The sequence below is a fragment of the Clinocottus analis genome, unplaced genomic scaffold (assembly GCF_023055335.1).
Source record: "Clinocottus analis isolate CAN_PGR_092001 unplaced genomic scaffold, fCliAna1.0.p SCAF_13, whole genome shotgun sequence".
Classification (NCBI taxonomy): domain Eukaryota; kingdom Metazoa; phylum Chordata; class Actinopteri; order Perciformes; family Cottidae; genus Clinocottus; species Clinocottus analis.
Genome location: NW_027175854.1, coordinates 5237454 through 5256570, shown reverse-complemented (window position 1 = coordinate 5256570; position 19117 = coordinate 5237454). Strand labels below are relative to the sequence as shown.

At 43.5% G+C, this 19117-nt stretch overlaps 1 protein-coding gene across 2 annotated transcripts in view; it reads left to right on the top strand.

Moving 5' to 3' along the window:
• Positions 1 to 19117, top strand: part of bcr (BCR activator of RhoGEF and GTPase) — a 69183-nt gene that overhangs the window by 9836 nt on the left and 40230 nt on the right. Inside the window, exon 1 of one of the 2 annotated variants that reach the window (XM_068573910.1) lies at positions 17171 to 17355. The exons of the other annotated variant lie outside the window; for it this stretch is intronic. The gene's annotated coding sequence lies outside the window, so the exon portion shown is untranslated. Of the gene's footprint in view, positions 1 to 17170; positions 17356 to 19117 lie in introns of those variants that run through there. 2 annotated transcript variants of the gene reach the window in all.

Here is a 19117-nt window from a genome sequence, read left to right as displayed (position 1 = left end):
CATGCGCTTGTGTGGTTTTCGGGGTCGAACCTTTGAGTGTGAGTGAGTTGGAGAGAGACACAGAGGGAGAGAAGTTGCAAAAGAGAGAGCGAGAGAGACTGCAGAAGGAGGTCGCTGTCCTATAAAAAATAACACATTATCAACTAAATGAGCAAAGCCACTGGCTCATGATCAGCGTCGCAGCTGGCCACTTGTGTCTGGAGTTGAGAACCACACTGGCGTATTCACATTTCAACACATTTTGTCGGGTTAGAAGTGCGCAAGATGCACCCGGGATGCATTGTCCTGCACGAGAAACACAGATGTGTTTGTGAGAATGGAGGCAAGGGGTCAGTGACGGCGATTGCGATGTCACTTTGTCTGGTTTCTGGGAATATGCGTGGACTAGACCAGAACCAGGGAAATAAGTCGTGTGTTATATGGCACCAAATTGGTTAAAGTCATGAAAACACCACTGCTCCATTTTTTAAGTCAATCATTTTCTTATGATTTTTTTTTGCATTTCGGTGTCGTAATAGGAATCATGACAACTCGTATGCCTGAGTCATTTCTACATAATGTCCCATCAGTACTTGTTGTTCCAAAGATGTCCTCTTACAAAGTGGTGAAAAGGACATCAGTTGGTCATTGAAGGGGACTCTTCACATAGACATTTGAAGGCAGCAATGGATGCGTATGGATACAGAGTGGATACTGTAGATGCTGTTTGGAGGATGGGTGAACAGATGGAGGGAGTGGGCATCAGAAGTGGAAGAGAAAGAAACTGACTGTGCTCTGGTCCGATCGATTTTTTTATGAAACAGACATTTGTTAAATGTCAAGAAACTTGACAAACAAAAAATAACGTCACCAGACGTGAGCACAAGTTTGAGCCCCATCACGTTTTCTCCGACTCCGGCTCCGTTTTTTTGTGTGTGTGTGTTGTTTGTTGAGCCGCCGGTTGCAGAGGGACTGGATGACCGGAGGCTCCTGGGGAAGATCATATTTCATGCCGTGATCTGCCTCTTTCCTCCATCTCTTCACTGAATGCCCTTCGGTAACATCCCTCCTTCTGTGATATCTCTTTTATGTCACTTGATATCCCTTTCTCTATCCCCTTGACCAGTACACTCTCTCTCTTTATCTCTCGCTCTGCCCCTTTCACTCAGTGCTTTTTCAGCCTGGAGCACACTGTACAATACAAAGGCTGATTTTAAGCCCAATTTGGTTTTGACAACTGGTCTTCAAGTTCATGGAGAGGCTCCACTTGTCTGCAAAGATATCGGGCATGTCAGCAGTTGGCACTGTAGGGTTTGAATCTGTTGTTACGTCGGATGTGTTTCATTATAACAGGTGAGTTTGAGATCAATCTGAGCGTGATCCTAATCACAGAAATGCGACTGAAAATCACCCGTGGGCAAAAATCTGATGATGAAGATGATGCGTCTTTTCACACTCATTCAGAATTTAAACAGCCTCTTCTGCACAGCTGCATTTCCCCATTCCGTTTTTTTTCTGCTTCGATCCATTGTTAGCCGTCTCTTTCTTCTGACGGGCAACAAGCCGGCAGCTCTCAGCCGGACTCAAAATGGAGACGAGAAATCCCACTTTCCAGCTTTTCCAGCGCAACCTGTGCCACCGGCAGGGCACTAGGAGCACATATTTTCACTTTGAAGAAAATGAACATAACTTTCAAATGATGCAGAGGCTGAGACACGGATGAATAACAACCACTCTGGATAGTCTCTTTCTCTCTCTGAGTTCTGCAATCTGTAAGTCCTCAACAGAAACCCTGTGCAAACAACCCTGACTGCAAGATAACGTGGCTGTAAGGAAGGCGTGTAACGCTTGTGCTTTGCTGATATGTCTGAGATGGCTAAAAGCCAAATGGGCACTTTGACTAAAACATAAGCGTTCATGCGATTAACACAAAAGAAACAGCAAAAACTCTAGCACTGGGCAGAAAAAAGTCTGACACGGCTGTGTAAAATGCCCCAAAACAAACTCGGCATGAAATCTTGGTTCACTTGACACCGACTTGATTTCTCTGTTAACAGAACAGCACTGAGTGAGAGCTGCCTGTAAATGTAGAGGAAGAGAATATGAAGTGATTCCTCATGTGCTGCTTTGTCGTGGGATCTGGAGCTTCCTCTGTAGCGTCCACATGGTGTCCACATGGTCAAAGCAGTCTCATGTAACTATGCGTTTTTTCCCTCCTCTTTTCTTCTTCTTTTTCTTATTCCTTGTCAGCTATTTGTTCCTTCTTTTTCTCTGTTGTCCTTTTTTTCTTCCTCCGCGCTCCAGTCTCCACAAATCTTCACGTGTCATTGTCGCTGCAGCTCCCTCTCATTTGGCCCACTTTGGAGACCTATAAATGGCAGAGCGGGCTCGGGGCGAAGCACTTGTGATTGGCTCGGAGTGACAACTCAAGAAGTATTTTCTCAGTCACATCTGTAAGGAGGCCGTACAGTAGCTCTCCTCGCTCAATTCATGCCGTGTGTGTGTCTGCTATCCAACAGTATTAAGGTTTTAGAGGAAGGTTTTAGGCTAAAACCCAACATGAATACATGGAAATGCAAATACAGATATTTAGAAGCAAACTCGGCAGCTCATACACATGTAGAGCTGAATACATACGCGCTAATTGACTGCTGGATTTTATCCTACGTATGAGAAATCCGGATAAAGTGTTTTAAATACAAAGCTCAGGGGAACGATCAGACTAAAAAGTTCATGGGCTAAAAGCACACGTGTGGAGAAGCGAGTTGAACAGGACATGGAGCAACACAGATATACTCAAGGATGCTCCATTGTTTGTGTGGAATGTTGCTCTGTCTAACTTTCTATCTACACAATGTTAACAGGTTTTACAAATGGGATGTTTACCCTTCAAACAAGAGATCCTGTTCTTCCAGCGTTGTCTTAAGACATTTTTCACGATTGAAGATCCACGCAAACTGTCTCAGGCGGCTCCAAACGCCCCGGTAGACGAGATTAGAATCAAAGTCCCACCGCAGCTACCGTGAGACACGTAATCCCTAATGATGGCTGTGTGAACCACGACGACTTTCCCACCGCCGACGGCTTTGTTTTACCTCGGTAATGACCATTATCATTGAATAACCTCCCACGGTTCCACGTCGTCTTTTCGATGGACGAGGCCCGTTTGCTTTGACTTTGTCTTAAATCTGTGAATCCCCTCGGAGCTCCACTCAGTCGCTTCCTAGCAGATGCTGAGCAGTACACGCGGCGGCGTAAACAACACCGCAGCTTGGCGATACGCTCGGTCATGCGGCTCCATCTGTTAGAACAAATTCAGGTTAGTCACCCATCATGTGAAACTGAGGGCTAATAATTAACTACACGCTATAGGAAATGGAGGGTGTTTTACATTCAACACCTTTTTTTTCCTTCTTTTTACTCATTTCAGCGATGGAGACGTTTCTCTTTGGATATGTGCAAAATGTAGAATATTTTTTCACTGGATTAGAGTATAGTTTTCAATTTATTATTCGACCCCCCACAGTGTGAGCTTAATTTCTGATTGTACAGCGCTGTGGAAAGTGTTTGACGTGGTGTTGCGCCCTCTCTGCAGTGGACCGCAAGGCGGCCAGAGGACGAGGTGTCTCGAGGAATCCCTGTGTCACCAGAGAAGCTTTGGCACACACACACACACCACACACAGATAAAACGCACTGCCCACAACCTCACACCCAGTACTGTTTACTCGAGACACACTTCCTACTTCAGGCCTTGCCATGGGATCTTAGGTGTGTTCCCTAGTAGCAGAAAGGCACTCGTCCCTCGGTGGAAAGGCTGTTTCTTTGAAAGCTTCTGCTCATGTGTGCACAGAGTTACTGGCCTCAGAGGGATGCCACTCCCTACTGTGGATGTGTGTCTGTCTGTTAATGTGTGGGCACAATGTGTTCTTGTAATTGTGTGGTTGTGTGTGTGTGTGTGTGTGTGTGTGCGCCTTTGACAGACCGCCTTGAGTGTGACCTTGTATTGAAAACAGAGAGCGATCTATACGAGGCCCTGTGGTGCCCACAGTCTGCTCTCCGGGCCGGAGAAAAGTGGAATAATTGTATTACTGTTGTCCAACGCCAAGAGATATTCATAACTCTATCGATTGCTTAAGTGAATCCATGGTGAGGGTGCCCATCAGAAGACCTCTATGAATCTTTCTGCAGAAGATGGCCGTGCCCTTGTCTGTGTGAGATGACCACACTCGCAATCCGTGGCGGTCATGTGCTGAGCTTTCACCTTCCCGAAGTCTTATCTTCACGCTCCAATGCTCCGCAGCAGAACAAAAGCACGTCCGTAAGCAGACTCGCAAGCAACTAGACCGTTTCCTTTTATTTCGGTCGTTGGGAATGAAAGAAAAAGATCCACACGTTGCCTCCTGGGTTTATAGTGCCATCAGAGTGTCTATGCAGGTTGTGTGTCTGGTTGTTTAGCACAAGCACATAAAATAAAGCATCCGGCTACCTGCCATATTTCGGCCGTCTCCTGAAGATAGAGGGGCTTCCAGAGAACCAAACAGATGGCTCGACTGTGTGAGGAGACGCATTGCTCCACACGCTGGAAACTTCCAGTGTTGTACACTGACGCAATTAGCTGTAATGAATTGAATTAGCCCGCCAAGGTAGAGATGGCTTCAGTGAAAAACACAACACGGGGAGAATCAGATGCTCCTCTGGCAGACACATTGTGGCATCACGCTTCAAGGCCTCTGTTCTTCCACTAACAGATGTGTTATTTTTATGGAAGTGTGTTTAGATGAGCGCTCAAGTGAGATTTTTGTGTGTGAGTAAATGTGTGTGTGTGTGTGTCTGAGTGTGTGAGTAAGTGTCGGCCTGAAAGCTAAATGCAGCTATCAGGATATATTGCTGAATCCAGGGAGATGTCTCTCTGTCTCACTCACAAAACAGGATCCTTGTGACGAGTTCTCATACATTTATCACAAATAGAATACATAAAGTCCAGAATAAGCTGTGGTCATAAACTGTCCTCTCGTCTTTTGTCTTTCTCAGAGGCCCAAATTAGCTGAAAGTGGCAGTGACGCAGCAGTTAGAGCTTCTTTTTTGTTTTTTTTAGCTCTTCCTATATAAATCAAAATGATTTTCTTTTATTTAGCATTTAATAAGCGATAACTGAACTAATGTTATGTTTTCTTCAAGTTGAAATATTTTCAACTCACCTAGAAGTGAATACGTGCCCGTTTGTGTGCACGTGGGCCATTTCGCTGACTTTGTTTGCATATGTTTGTTTTGTAGTCTGCACCAGCGAGTGGATTCCTTTTTCACATCATAAAGCCTTCAATGCAAATAGGGAGAGTCTGCTCTATGGCATGTGCACAGAGGAAAAGGAAAGCTTCTGGTTAGCTTTAATTAGCATGTGTCGGCCTCCAGTCGATGCTGTTTGGCCTGCTGTCTGTTGGCCTGTCAGTCAGTCTGGTTATAGGCCACAGAAATGCGATGCTACTGAATTAACTGTCAGTCGCATGAAGTCAAGGAACAGAAAGATTAAAAAAGAAGAAAAAACGTGTCCGCGACTCCCATGTCATTCAAGATACACACACAGACACACACACTGACTGAGACACTGGAAACAATTGTGATGTATGTGAGGAGGAAGTGCAAAACCGCCTGGCTCTGTCTCGACCAAAACTAAAGTGCCATGTTTCCAGAAATAGTGCAGGAGAATTACATCCCTCCCCTGTCAGCTGGAGTGTTGATCATAGTTACTAAATCTCCGCCGCCTGTGAGTGTGTCCGTTTGTGTTAAAGACGGCAAGATGATTAGCGAGAGAAGAAATCTTTACTGGGCGTCAGAGAAATTCACTGTGATATAAAAAGAACTTCCCGACGCTCGGAGTATATATTAGAATAATTGCAGTGTAGTTTAGGTTTCATACATTGTTAAATGGTCTGTATCATTTTTGGAAGAAATACAAAGGACAGTTTTAATATCATGCGCAGGCCTGTAATGGACAATAAAATGTGGACATTTGTGTCTTGCCTTCTCTGCCTCACGCTTCGATGTTTCTCGGTGCTGTTTCTTGTTTTTTTGTTTTTTTTCTCTCTGTCACTGTTCTTTAAAATTCACATCTCAGTTGAGGCTCTTATGTAAGTGAATTAGCTGGCAATGTAGCGTTTCATTTTTCATGTGCTGTGCTGGCAATGAGGGACTAGCTGGCTTATGTCATCCCTCTCTAGCTGAGGAGATTTAAACATGAAACGAAACGCAGCTGATTCTGCCATGAATCTGCAAGCCTGTTTTACATTCACGTCTCCAGTCTTTTACCTACTGTAAATATATATTTCCAACCTTAATATGAGATGTTCAACAATCCCATATGTGCAATGTTTAGGAACCTTAGTCTACATAACGTATTTTAGATATCACCCAGTGTTCAGTGCATCTTTGGTCATTTTTTCTTTACCAAGACAGACTCGTGTGTTCCTCCTTAATTATTTTGTTGTTTGCTATTATTATGTCTCTACTCAAAGCGGCTCCCATATCTCAACCATATGGAGTGACGTTGTCATCACTGCGCTCTGCATACATCCTGTAATTCAGTCAGATGTGTGCTCATGCACTCGAGACGCAAAAAGACAAATTTAGGTTATTGCTGAAAGTCTGAAGGATAAGACCCTCATAGCAGCACTTCTCAGAAGGTCATTGTAAACACATCAATCCACCAGCCTCAGCACTCAGTATATTTTAGACCATCCCAAGATAGATTGAATGTATTAGTAGCGGTATCCAGGTTAAAGGGTGTTATCCTATTCAGGTGGATATATTGGTATTGATGGTGGGCTATTTTCTGTTGCCATTTTAGCCTCAAGGCCGAACCTCTTGAGGAAAAAGAAGCTATCTGCCGATACACTGTCGTTATCTCCTTTTCCATGCTTAAGAGCAAAACAAATACAAATAAGGGCAGTTCACTCCTTTTTAACTTGTTTTTTTTTTTTAAACTCATTTTAAAGTGGAAGCCAGCAAGGATTGATTTGATGGTAGATGATGAGCAGAAATTGTTAAATGCATCCCTGGTGAGAGAAAATTATTTGTGCGGGAAAACCAATACTCTGCACACTAAACGCACTCTATTTACAGGCCTAATACGTTGAAATAAACTGATATGGCAAACTTGTTAGCAACAGTTAAGCATCCAGCAGCTATTTCCATTCCATTATCCAAACTGCTTATCCTATATCCTTCCTACATCACTCAGAGGACTTAATGACTTTATTTGAGGCGATAGCTTCTGCCTGGCCAATGCTCACTGACGTGGATATTATTTACACGCATGTTTATTTGCAGTCGAGGCCGAAACGACAGCAGAAGCGCTTCGGCTCAGGCTTTTAAGTCAGATGTCGGCAGCGCCGCTATATTTTGACACTGATGGCGCAGTCACAGTCGAGACTGATTCATGGATCTCAGGCGGAACATCTGACTGAGGGCACAGCGAGGGTGCGACGTCACATAGAAGTGTGTTTATGTAAACGTCTGTACATGCATGTCTTCATCCTCCGTGGCTTGAACGAGTAAAAAAAAACAAAAAACAACTCTATTTTTGATCTGCTTGGGTAATGTTTTTAAGGCGTGGAGCATCGACTGACAGGAAAAGAGGGCAGAACAGATTTTTAAATAAACTCTTCGGATGAGTAACGGAGAACCATAAAAGGCTTGCAGTCATCAGTGCGACCGCTGCAAGAACAAATGCTGTGAAGTATTTTCAGACTGGGACACAACATGAGCATAGTTAATTTTTCTCTGGAGGCAAAGACTGTTAAAGCATATTTAAAACATGTGCCGTTTGGTGACTCAAACGAAAAAGAAGTCTGTGTCCCACATGGTTGTTAAAGACACAGTCTGGATAATACAGGTACTAATTTGGATCTCTGTCACATCTGTTGGGGGGCAATGGTCGACCTTTTTTCAAATTCCCTGCTTGTCCCTGCTGCTGCGCTGACTTTTCTGTTTAAATAATAACGGATGAGTAGGGCTCAATGACAAATAATAATGCCACACAAGTGCAATTATCAAAATAATGAACAACGTAGCCCGGTATGTAAATAAAAGAAGTACCTTGAAGATATGAAAGGGAACATAAAAGAGACTCTTGTGTCCTAATTAAAAGGCTAAAACATAATTAAATAATCAGAGTTGGTAACTGGAGATAATGCCTCTCTGTGCTGAATAAACTCTTAAAGGGCAGATGATAATAAACGACAAGAGCTAACAAAGTTGGACATTTTACATGCCTCAACGTGTGTGTGTGTTAAAATAGAATCCGTGGACTACGGACATATAGTCATATTATCACTATGCAACTAGTAATTGATGGCCTCGATTAGAGGCTGAATCACCCTGTGATGGTACTCACATCTTTACCGTACCTTTTTATTTTATTTCTCCACACCACCCTTTTCTCATGGTCCATCTCAGCTTCCTGTCAGGGTGCACAGATAATGGTGATAAATGTTGCTGAGAGGGCACAAAACCAACCAGACTGGAATTGGCTGATATGACAGGTTTTTTTTGTTTTTTTTACAGTCTTCTGTCATTTTACAGATGCAACAATCAATCGATTTTTTTTTTTTTAAAAATCCAAACAATAAACAGCTGGTTTGTTTGAAATAATCACAAGTTGCAGCTGCCGGTCGTTTACGAGTCATGTCGCAGCGATCCGAGAGATATGATGAGGAAAACACAGCTGACGGAGATCAAGAGAGAGGTGACGATGAACTAAAGCATGCTGCTTTCCCACGCCCCTCCCTATCTCTGCATAATTGCACATCTTGCTCACACACACACACACACACACACACACACACACACACACACACGCACCTACAGCCTCACAGCTATGGGTGACTTGCTGATCCTTTTGGTGCACTTGGAGTGAAAAAGTGGGTCACTTGAGGTTCTTGTCCCATTTCTTTTGGGAGCTATTATTTTATCTCACTCAAGTGTGACGGGGCCCCAACGTCCTTTGTCTCTCATCTCAATGGATGATGGTTTCTCTTCCTCTCTTTCTCTCTCTCTCTCCCTCTCTCTCCCCCCATCCTTGACCACTGGTTGACTCAGTATTGCGTCAGGCTCTTTGCCAAGGGCTCCATCTCTGCGCTAAAAGGTTACTTACTCTGGCCAGCACAGCCGAAGAGGGTGTGTGCACCGACAGCGTGGTGTCAATGTGTGTGTGCCTGGTGACCAACGTGTGTTTGTTTTCCAATTTACGTGCCAAGTAGTTGTAGGCGGAGTACTTGATCATTTTCTTCGGTTCAGCAATGAGGCCCTTGTACTTGATTATTTCTATTTGTCACAACATTTTACTTCTACTCCAGTACATTTATCTGACCGATATAGTGACTAACCATCCATATTTAACAGTACATAAAGTAATACACTGACAGTCAACTTGACTACTTTACAATCACTACTCAATACATATGTAATAAAAAATACAAATGCAATAATGTAAACTTCTGACAGGTGGCATTCAACACAAATTGTATCGGAGCCGATACTTCTCACATGAGTTTGGGTTAATTGTTTCCATGCTCACAGCTGAACTGCTGCTTCCTTGCATTTTTCCTGATGAGTCTAATGACACACACACACACTTTACCTACCCACTAAACCGGACTTTCCAGATTTTGGGTCAGACACCTCCCCGTGTGTGTGTGTGGCCTTCTCGTATCTCACTGATATTCCAACAGTAGCGCGGTGCTTTCTGTTTCTGCTTAACGTCTGTAAGACAGGTCTTGTAGTGTTAAATTAAGGTTGCCTTTGTTGGCAGACAAAGGATCAAACGCGCAAGTGACACGCTGAGGAAGCTGTGTGTGTGTGTGTGTGTGTATGTGTGTTGTTTTCGGTTTACAAACCTGCTTTCTGGATAAATACTTAACTGCAAACTGACTGCTTAATTCTTTCGTTTCTTCTGGCTTCCCATTTTAAAATGATTCATGGACAGCAGAGACGGAGTCTGTCTGAGGTCTCAGACACATCTGTCTGGGTCCATTTCTCTGTGTATTACATGGCTACATTGCCCATATATTTGGTCATTTGTGGGAGCATCCTAGTGGTTGGGTGTTTCGTGATGCATACTTTGTGTGTGTGTGGGGAGTAATATTAACTTATGACTCATTGTATTTGTCTGTTGAGGGTTTATCTTATTTGAAGTTAACAACATGGCAGCAGATGGAAGCAGATGTTTATGACATTTTAATGACAACTCTGGTCTATACCTACCAAGTGTGTGTGTGTGTGTGTGTGTGTGTGTGTGTGTGTGTGTGTGTGTGTGTGTGTAAATGTTCCTTCTCTCTAATGTGATTCACAACATCGAGGTGTGTGTGTGTGTGTGTGTGTGTTCTTGAGTCATAATGACTGTCCAACAGTCTGAATGTAATGTGACTAGCAGCATACTTGAGGGAAAGCTCATTTGAAGGCTGACCGTATGGCTGTATGAATCCAGAGGACAGATCCCATGTTGACGAACAGAAATAATCTCAACGTAGAATTCATGCACATGTTTCCTTCTCTACCTTCCTTGACTCTTTCCTTTCTCCATCATTCAGGGGAATCGTTGCATTTGTGGCTCTGCAGAGTCGAGCCGAGAACCTTTTGGGAGACTCGCGCTCACTTGACCTTTTTTGAGGTCACAGCTCTATTTCAAGCCTTTTTATTTTGATTGCTTTAACTCTTTACTCTCTGCTCTATGGTTTCTAGATCAGCCTTTAGCTGTTTTTTTTGCATGCTTTTACCAACAAACAAACTATAATTGACTAAATCTATTTTGTGACTTGCTGTTCCTGTTTGACGGCCTCCGTCGATCTGTGAGTGGGCTGTGAGAACAGGTTTGGTCTGAAAGCCAAAATGTTAAAGGTGAGCTGAAGTACAAGCAAAGGAAACGCTTAAAGCACTCTTGCTTTGCTGCAGCAAAACAATATTTGATAGTTGGATTTGAGGAACCGACTCAGGCAAAATAAAATTGTGAAAAATTAGAATCGCAGACATTTTTCACTTCTCCTCTTCACAAGGCTAGAAGGAAAGAAATAGAAATATACAACGGTGCTGTGTCCTCTCCTCTGCTCTGCTCTGCACGGTTCCCCCGTGTGATGGTGTTTCTTGTTGTGTTTACCTTTGTGCATCAGCCCGTGTTTGATGTGTGACTGTCGGCCTCTGTCTCATGCATGTATTTTTAAATGTGTGCTTGTGTGTTGGATCTCATCCTAGTTTATTGCTACGAGTGTTGTCATCGGTTAGTTGGTCATCTGTTAAACGCGTTTAATTGCATTAACCCTAAGAAAGGAAGAGAAGAAATCCAGTCAAAAGACAAGTTATCTTTTTTTTTCTTGTACTGTAACAAACGAGTGATTTCACATTCAAAAGACTGGGAGTTCAAGGTTTATTAACTTTTACGTCAATTTAATGACAGGGCTCCAAATATAGATGGCTGACGTGTTAGCGGTTAGCTTGTTAGCGGCCCAGCTAAAGTTGAATCGTCCCCACGTCACTCAGCCTCGAGAACCACACGTGTTGTAAAGAAGGCAGGTGAATTTCAACGTGCCACCTTCCGGCGTGACTGGGCTCTAGTATTTTGATAAGAAACAATTTTCACACCTTTCATCTGCCAACAAATTAACCTCGTCTTCATTCCGTATAGCATCCATCCGGCCCTTTTTGCCTTTGTTCATCCATCCATGAACCAGTAAATTTCCCCCCGTGTGTCGTCTCGCTCCACCGCTGCTGAAAACATCAGAGATTGAGCTGAGTCCAGCTTCTCTTTAATTAACAGCTGGCTAGTCTAATCAAAGTAATGCAATGCTGTTGTATAATGACTCTCATCATCATTTACATCATCGTCATCATTCACTCTGCATTCATGTATTTACTGTATGTGTATTTATTCACATACGGCAGACGAGCAGGACAGTCAGAAAACCCTGAACTTGGAAGCCGTCGTTTCACTCTCGCGCTCTATCTATGTAACTCTTTGTTCTGCTAAAGGGCATGGGGACAGTTGGCTCAGCGGTGATCAAATAGAGAATAAAGTGTTTACTTGTTCTCAGGGATAAAAAAAAACAGAAAAGTAGCTCAAAGCATCAAAGCATGTTCACATGATACGTACCCTCAGTTTATTAGGTCCACCTTGCTAAAGTGAACGTAGTCCAATGCAACAGCCCTGCATTAATTCTTCTAGAACGTCATATTTAGTGTTAATCTGACACACGGACTAAATTTGTAGTTTTTCTAAAGCTAAAGCAAAGGTTCTCAGACAAAAAGAATTTGGATTTTAAGGGCATCAGGACATCGGGGCTTGAGTTAAAGAAGCAGCGTTTCAGTTTGCTCCACCACATTGCTGTACTGTACAACACCACGAGAACACATCACATGTCTCTAACACACACACACACACACACACACACACACACATGGATTGGTGAGACAAGCTCGATTCATTGTCACACACCACGCCTCTCAGGCTTGACGACAAAAATGACTCCTTTGTTCTTCCACTGTAGTTCAACATGCTCGGTGAGTCTCCGTCTGCCTCCTTTTTGTAAGGTCGTGTAGAGTTTAAAGTCTGTGCGTTGATGAGGAAGACGCCATTTTACGTCGTTTTTTTTTTTTTGCTGGGACAAAACATGCACATCTGGCCGGAGTGCGTGTGGGGTACAGTTGTTCAGTGTCGATGGACGGCATTCGTGTGTCCTTGTGGTGCATTTTGCTGTGCGTGTGGCTCCCCTGTCCTTGGTAGGTAATAAGCATGTGGGACTGCGGCTTTTTGCACATCTGTCTCGTGGTCGAGAAGCTATGCAGTGCTGCCGCTGTGCACCATTACCACCAGCAGCTGCCCCACCCCCCACCTGCTCTGCCCTCCCAGTCACTTTGTACTGTACACACACACACGCGCGCACGCGCGCGCGCGCACACACACACACACACAAAAGGAGGTCGTTTCCAGAGAGTTTGAGGACGCTTAAACTCCACGGGGAAATCTGCCTCCGCCTGAATGAGTGCAAGGACCTGCTGTGCTTTCATCATGTTCCCCCTCACTGTGTCATGCACTCCTGATGTATATATTATTAGCTGCTACATCACCTAACCTGGTCCGAAGCAGACCTTCATTCAGATCCCTGCGTCGTAATGACAGGCTTGATGCGTCAAGTTTCGTGCGGAATTCTGAAGTCCTGCTTTGTTCCATTCACTTTTTTTTTATCAGGCGGTCCTCAAAAAGAAGTGTGTTACTGCCGTTTACAAAAGTATAAAGCATCAACTGGATGTTAGAAGTTGAATTTTCACACACCGATTTATCTGTAAGTATCAAAAAAAGCAGAATTTATGTATCCAGCACAGCGTGCAACACATAGTAACTGTTTCTCACTTATTCATGATACCCAACCACATGCTTTTATTTTGTAATCTCTGCTCATCTACCATTCCATTCCCTATTCACCAAGGTCCAACCTCGCACATTATTGACCAGAAATATGACAGTACTGCATCTTTGTTTTTTAATCCGCCAATCCCGGCGAGACATCTTGTCAAGCAAAGTAATATGTATTATATCGTTATAAAATTTTCAATCACACTCAATTCAATTTCACTCTATTAAGTTACACAGAATCAAATAGGGTTCGCATTACATCTTATGACAAAAACATGTTTTATACATTGTTTTTTAAAAGTGTTTGAGTCAAATAATTTCTTGCCGTTGAGCTAAATGTATAGCTGTTTTATTACCTGTAGGGATTGAAGCTGTAAAAGTGGTGCTATGCTCTACTGCTCTCTCATAAGTTAAATGACACCCGTGGGCGTGCGCCCATGCATACACATGAGCAGCCCGACAACCTGCGGGGCCGTGCCCTCCCCTGCTTAGTGTCTTGTTACATAAGCAGGCTAACGTTACCCCAGAAAGCCATGTAACTGGCACCTCTGAGTCAGTCATCACCCTGAAAGAGAACGAGGGGAGGGATTAAAGAGAGGTAGAGGAGAGCTAGTGAAATGATGAGCAGAAGGTTTTCGGATGTTGAGTAAAGGAGATCTAAGAAACAGAGAGATGTGATTGAAAAGCGTGTGAGGGGGGGGAAAAAAAGCAGATAAAGAAGAAGAAATAAAGAAACCAAAGACTGAACGTATTCTCCTATCCTCTGAGTACGATGAAGATTTTTAATTTTTCTGCAGTTTTGAGTGACAGCCAGCTGCCCTCGTGGCCATGTTTGTAGTTTTCATTGACAGCTTCTTGCCTTGATCTGGCTCAGTAAAAGCTCCTCTCCTGAATCCCTCAATTACCATCCAGCAGAGAAACACAGAAAAGGCCTTAATCCTCCAACGCGTGTCTCGCATGCACCCGGGGCCCGTCATAGTGTTTCCTTTCTAAACACATTCTTTTAACCCAAATTGAATATATCATTCCTCCCTCGAGGCGCCAGTGAAGAAATACTCTAATTCACACTGCCTCCCTCACCGTCTCTCGCTAAGTAGTTAATGCTTCTGAGAGGCTCCTATCTCGTCTAATCTCTGTTTTTCTCTCACTATGTCTCTCTGTCAAACCCCGTTCCTCGTTTTGCATGTCACATTTTCGGTCTGGAGTCGCAATTTAGGAAGAGGAAGATTTACGAGCAAACCTACCTATCTATGTAGACGGTTCATTTTGAGGGCCAGACCTTTTCTTTTCCCTCCCGTACAGGCAACACACAACGCTCAAGAGTTCAAATTAATTCAACTTTCAAGCCCCTTCTCCAGTTTCTAACCTTTTGACACACTGGCCCTCTAATCCGCAGTCTTTGTGCACAGGTAGGTGTCGGTAAAGCTCAAACTGCATGTCTTCAGAGGTATGTGTATCAGAAAAGGCCTCAATGAGTAACAAGAGCAAGGCCTCCTCTATGCATGGCTAAAGGTCACTCCCTCTCATACTCGCGCACCGCTATTTCAAACGAAGCAGGTTATTGCACAAAGGCAGATCCTTTGCCACTTTTTCAAATAACACCTTGCATCAACATACATATCCTGCATATATGGACATATCGAGCTGTCGAACAATTGACAAATTAGGATAAATGATCATGGTAGTACAACAAACAATGATTGAAACACCACGGTAACTTATTGTGAATGATCATAAATCAAGGACACAAGTAAGCATGTCAACATTAAGAAAATAAACCTACATGGGAAATATTGGAAAGGGGGGGCATGTCCAGCTCATCCCCAACGGAAATGATGCTTCCATATGCTTAACATGCCACGCTTCACTGTGCCTAGATTACCCGGGATTCTCTGGAGCATATTTCAAGAAATAAAACGCTAGTGGAGTAATTTATCTATATTTTGTGTATTAATTCATTCTTGTCCATACTAATACCTTGATTGATTGAAAATGGATGGGTGGTTAGTTGGTGGGCCGACTGACTGATGGGAACTGACCCTCCTCTCTTTCAGGAGTTCCCGGCTGTAATGTTGACTAAAAAATGTTCAGGGCCTTCCTCCAAAGAGTCGTTTGCATGTATTACATAAGACTGTATAGTATTCCAGTTCAGTGTTTCTGATGTTTTATTTAACGTTACCACGCACCACAAGCGCTTCGCTTCTATTTGTCCTGGCACGCTCCATACCACACGCGTCTGTCTATATTTGCTTTTAATTTCCTATTTTGAACATGTTTCTGATGTCAGCTTGTGCTCGTGTGTAGGTGTTAACTGTCAGTGTGACATTGGGTATTAGGAGTCGTGTCCTTGACGCAAAGCCATAGAGGACAGTGCGCCTGCATGCTTTACCAGAGGGAAGCAGATACAAAGCACACACACACACACACACACACACACACACACAGGTCTACCCATGAGCTTCCTGTGTCTCCCTGCTACGTCCTGTTGCCACGGAGACCAGGCCTGCGCTGAACGCATTCAGTAAATACCTGAGAGGATTGAAGAGGGGAAGAAAGGGGTGGAAAGTGGGTTTGCTTCAGTCAAACATCCCTGATTATCACAACGCTGCCGTAAAGAGACAAGAAATGCCATGCAGTTGGCTCGGCTGCGAGCCATTGTTGGTCTCACCGTCACAAGCACACTGTGTCACGGTGAAGGATGAGGATGAATGTTTCATACGGTATAAATGTTTTTTTGCCTGGACCAGGCAGCCGTCACTTATAGCGGGAACGGCGGGATGAAGACGCATCGGTCCTTCGGCACGGCGGTGATATCTAGCCTGGGACCCTGCACGGAGGGGAATCAAGTAGCAAACCGGTTCCTCATGACTAAGTCCCAGAGACCGTGGTGAGCTGAGCCCATAACCTTGCAGAGAGAGCAGCCAGACAGCCGGAGGAATAGAGATAATTGAAATGACTGTCTGTATAGGATCTGACTTTTTTTTTTCATCCCCCTAATTATTCAGTGTCCTCATTTTGTGGAAAATGTGTGTGCGTTTGCGTCTGTGTACACTTGAACAGAGAAAAGGTAGTCTAGAGTCGAGGTAGTGTGAATATGTTCTATTATCTTGTGCGTGTGTGTTTGATCAGACTTTGTTTGGGAGCGAGACATGTACTCTGTGTGTGTGTGTGAGTGTGTGCGTTTTAGAGCCATTATTGGAATATGTGAGTGCTGGAATCAGGTAATTGATGCTGGGATGCTTGAAACTGGCAGACAGTCAGACTGGCCGTGTGCCAGTTTAAAAAGGGAGAAAGGAGAGAAACGGGGAGGAGAAGATTAGGGAAGAAGAAATTCCATGGCAACCATCAGATTGGGTGAGAAATGAATTAAAAGGATGCTTAAATGACAATTTACCTAGAATGCAATCTCACAATCTACCCCTGTTCTCTATTTTGAGAAGTGCAGTCGCATGCTTGTTCTTCAGAGAGCTGCTTGGGTAGGCGTCAAGAAGCAAATGGCAGGCAAACAGATGTAGGTTGGATCTATGCGTGCACAAGTGTGTTTATGAAGTGTCCATGAGCCAAACATCGGCCTTTCGGAAGCACAATTTCTTAATTTGAACAAAAAAGAATCATTCATAAATTCTTCATTTGGGATACTTAATCCCATTTCCCATTTTCTTGACAGGATACCTAATCAGAAATGAAATGCTCTTCCTGTTGGCTGTGGTAACCAAGGAAACCGTTCCCCTGGAGATTTGCTTTGGCAAACCTTTATGGTCCGTTTAGCAAAGTCCTAACGCGCGTCCCCTGAACAGCTCCGGCATAAAGCAGCAGTTTATTGCCCTGAGCTGCGATGATGCTGCAGCTTGTGTTTGACCAGAGATTAGGCAGATTGGGGCCTTTTGTGCTCGTTCTGCTGTGTGCTGATGATAAGCGCCACTACAGGCCATAACGTCTGAGCCGGGAGCCGTGGGAGAGGAGACCGGTTAAGGTAAAGTGAGTAGAGCCACCCCACCACACAAATGTCACACGCTGGTTAGACAGGAAAAACGTCCTGCTGTATCTCAAATGAGCAAATTCAACCAGCAGCTTGTATCGGATCAGTTATGTAGCTTCACACCGTCCTATTGATTACATATCATATTGAATGCCTGTAAGCCAGTTGTATGGGCTGTATGGATGTAAAGGCGGTATAATATAGCGAGGCAAAAGTCCAGTCGTTTGGCAGAAAGGTTGAGCAGCAGTTCTGAGGGTTTGACTTGGTTCCTCAGAGACGATCTGAGCAGCAACGGCAGCAGAAGTGCAGCACTACCTGCGTTACAGGACCCTGGGGAATGCAATGGGCATGGTGTTAGCCTCAGAGATGCAGTCATGGCAGGAACACACACTCATTGAATGTCAACCTACTGTATGAAGTGCAGAATATGATTGGATGCGGTTTCAAGCGGCGTCGTTGCAAGAACATATGAGCCATTTGCACTTTTCGTCATTACTTTCTTGCGATGGATTTTATAGCTTTGTCTGACACTGGAGCAAATGGCAGTTTGTTGGTGGGACTTTACACTTTTATGAAACTCAATGTGTTTACGCCGCACTTGCTTTAGAAGCACACTCCTCAAAACGAAACAAAATACCAAGAGATGAATGCTTTGAAATTGCTTTACATTCAATCATTAAGCTGTTCTTATTATGTGGAAGAAGCCACTCCCTCCATCAGCTACCAGACTATATTTCCACTATACAGGGCTCTTGCAGCTCTGCACCATCTAAACTGTACACATACTATAGTCCCATAACCATAAAACTCACAACCACTGCACTTAAGTGCAGTAAGTAATAGAAAGTGTTACACATGAGCACCCAAAACCAACCCAGCTCTTGTAGAATTGCTTCTCCTGAGGAACGAACAAAGCCTTTTAATGACCTGGTTTTGGTCTGTTGTTTCATGGTGAAAGCAATCTTTCAGTGCAGAAGTAGCAATGACACGGTGTAGAAATACTCTGTTACAAGTCAAAGCCATGCATTCCAATTTATAGTCAAGTAAAAATCCATATATTGGCATCCAAATCTATATCTGGTGCCAAAAGTAATTGCGCAAACTCCATAGGCGAATAATTATTTATGCATGAAGCAATACATGACTTAAATGTTAAGCCGGTAAATGTAATGCAAATATGTACTATTAAGTTGCTAGTAAGATGCAGTCACAATTTACATATAATCACATTGTATTAGTTATTGTTGAGTGTTATTTCTAAGTAACCAAATGGAAGTGGATAGCACACTCAGTAGTACTCGTATTAATATAAATTATATTACAGGTTAATGTTGGTCTGAAAATGCTGTGTTGAAACAAACTGAAAAGATGTGTCAATAGTAGTTAGTTCACCTCAGTCTGTCACGCAGACAATTTACCTTTTTGTTTGTGGCCCGTGATGGATTATTACTCAATCATTCATCTTTTCCAACTATCAGCAGTGTCTCCAATCAGATTAAAATGGCAAGTTGTAGTGGTGCACTCCATCAACGAAAGTGTCAAATCTTCTATCACGTTGCAGACACTGACGTGGAACAATCACTCTGTTCGTTTTTTCCACATGAGTTGGTCTGTCAGACTGGATGAAATGAAACAGGAGCGATACTTGATTGTCATCCCTCTCTTCATCGACTCCATAAAGCCAAATGAAAAGTGGAGAATAGTTGTCTTGATGTCAGCTTCAGGGTGAGATCAATAGACGGATGAGATTTAGTGAAACGT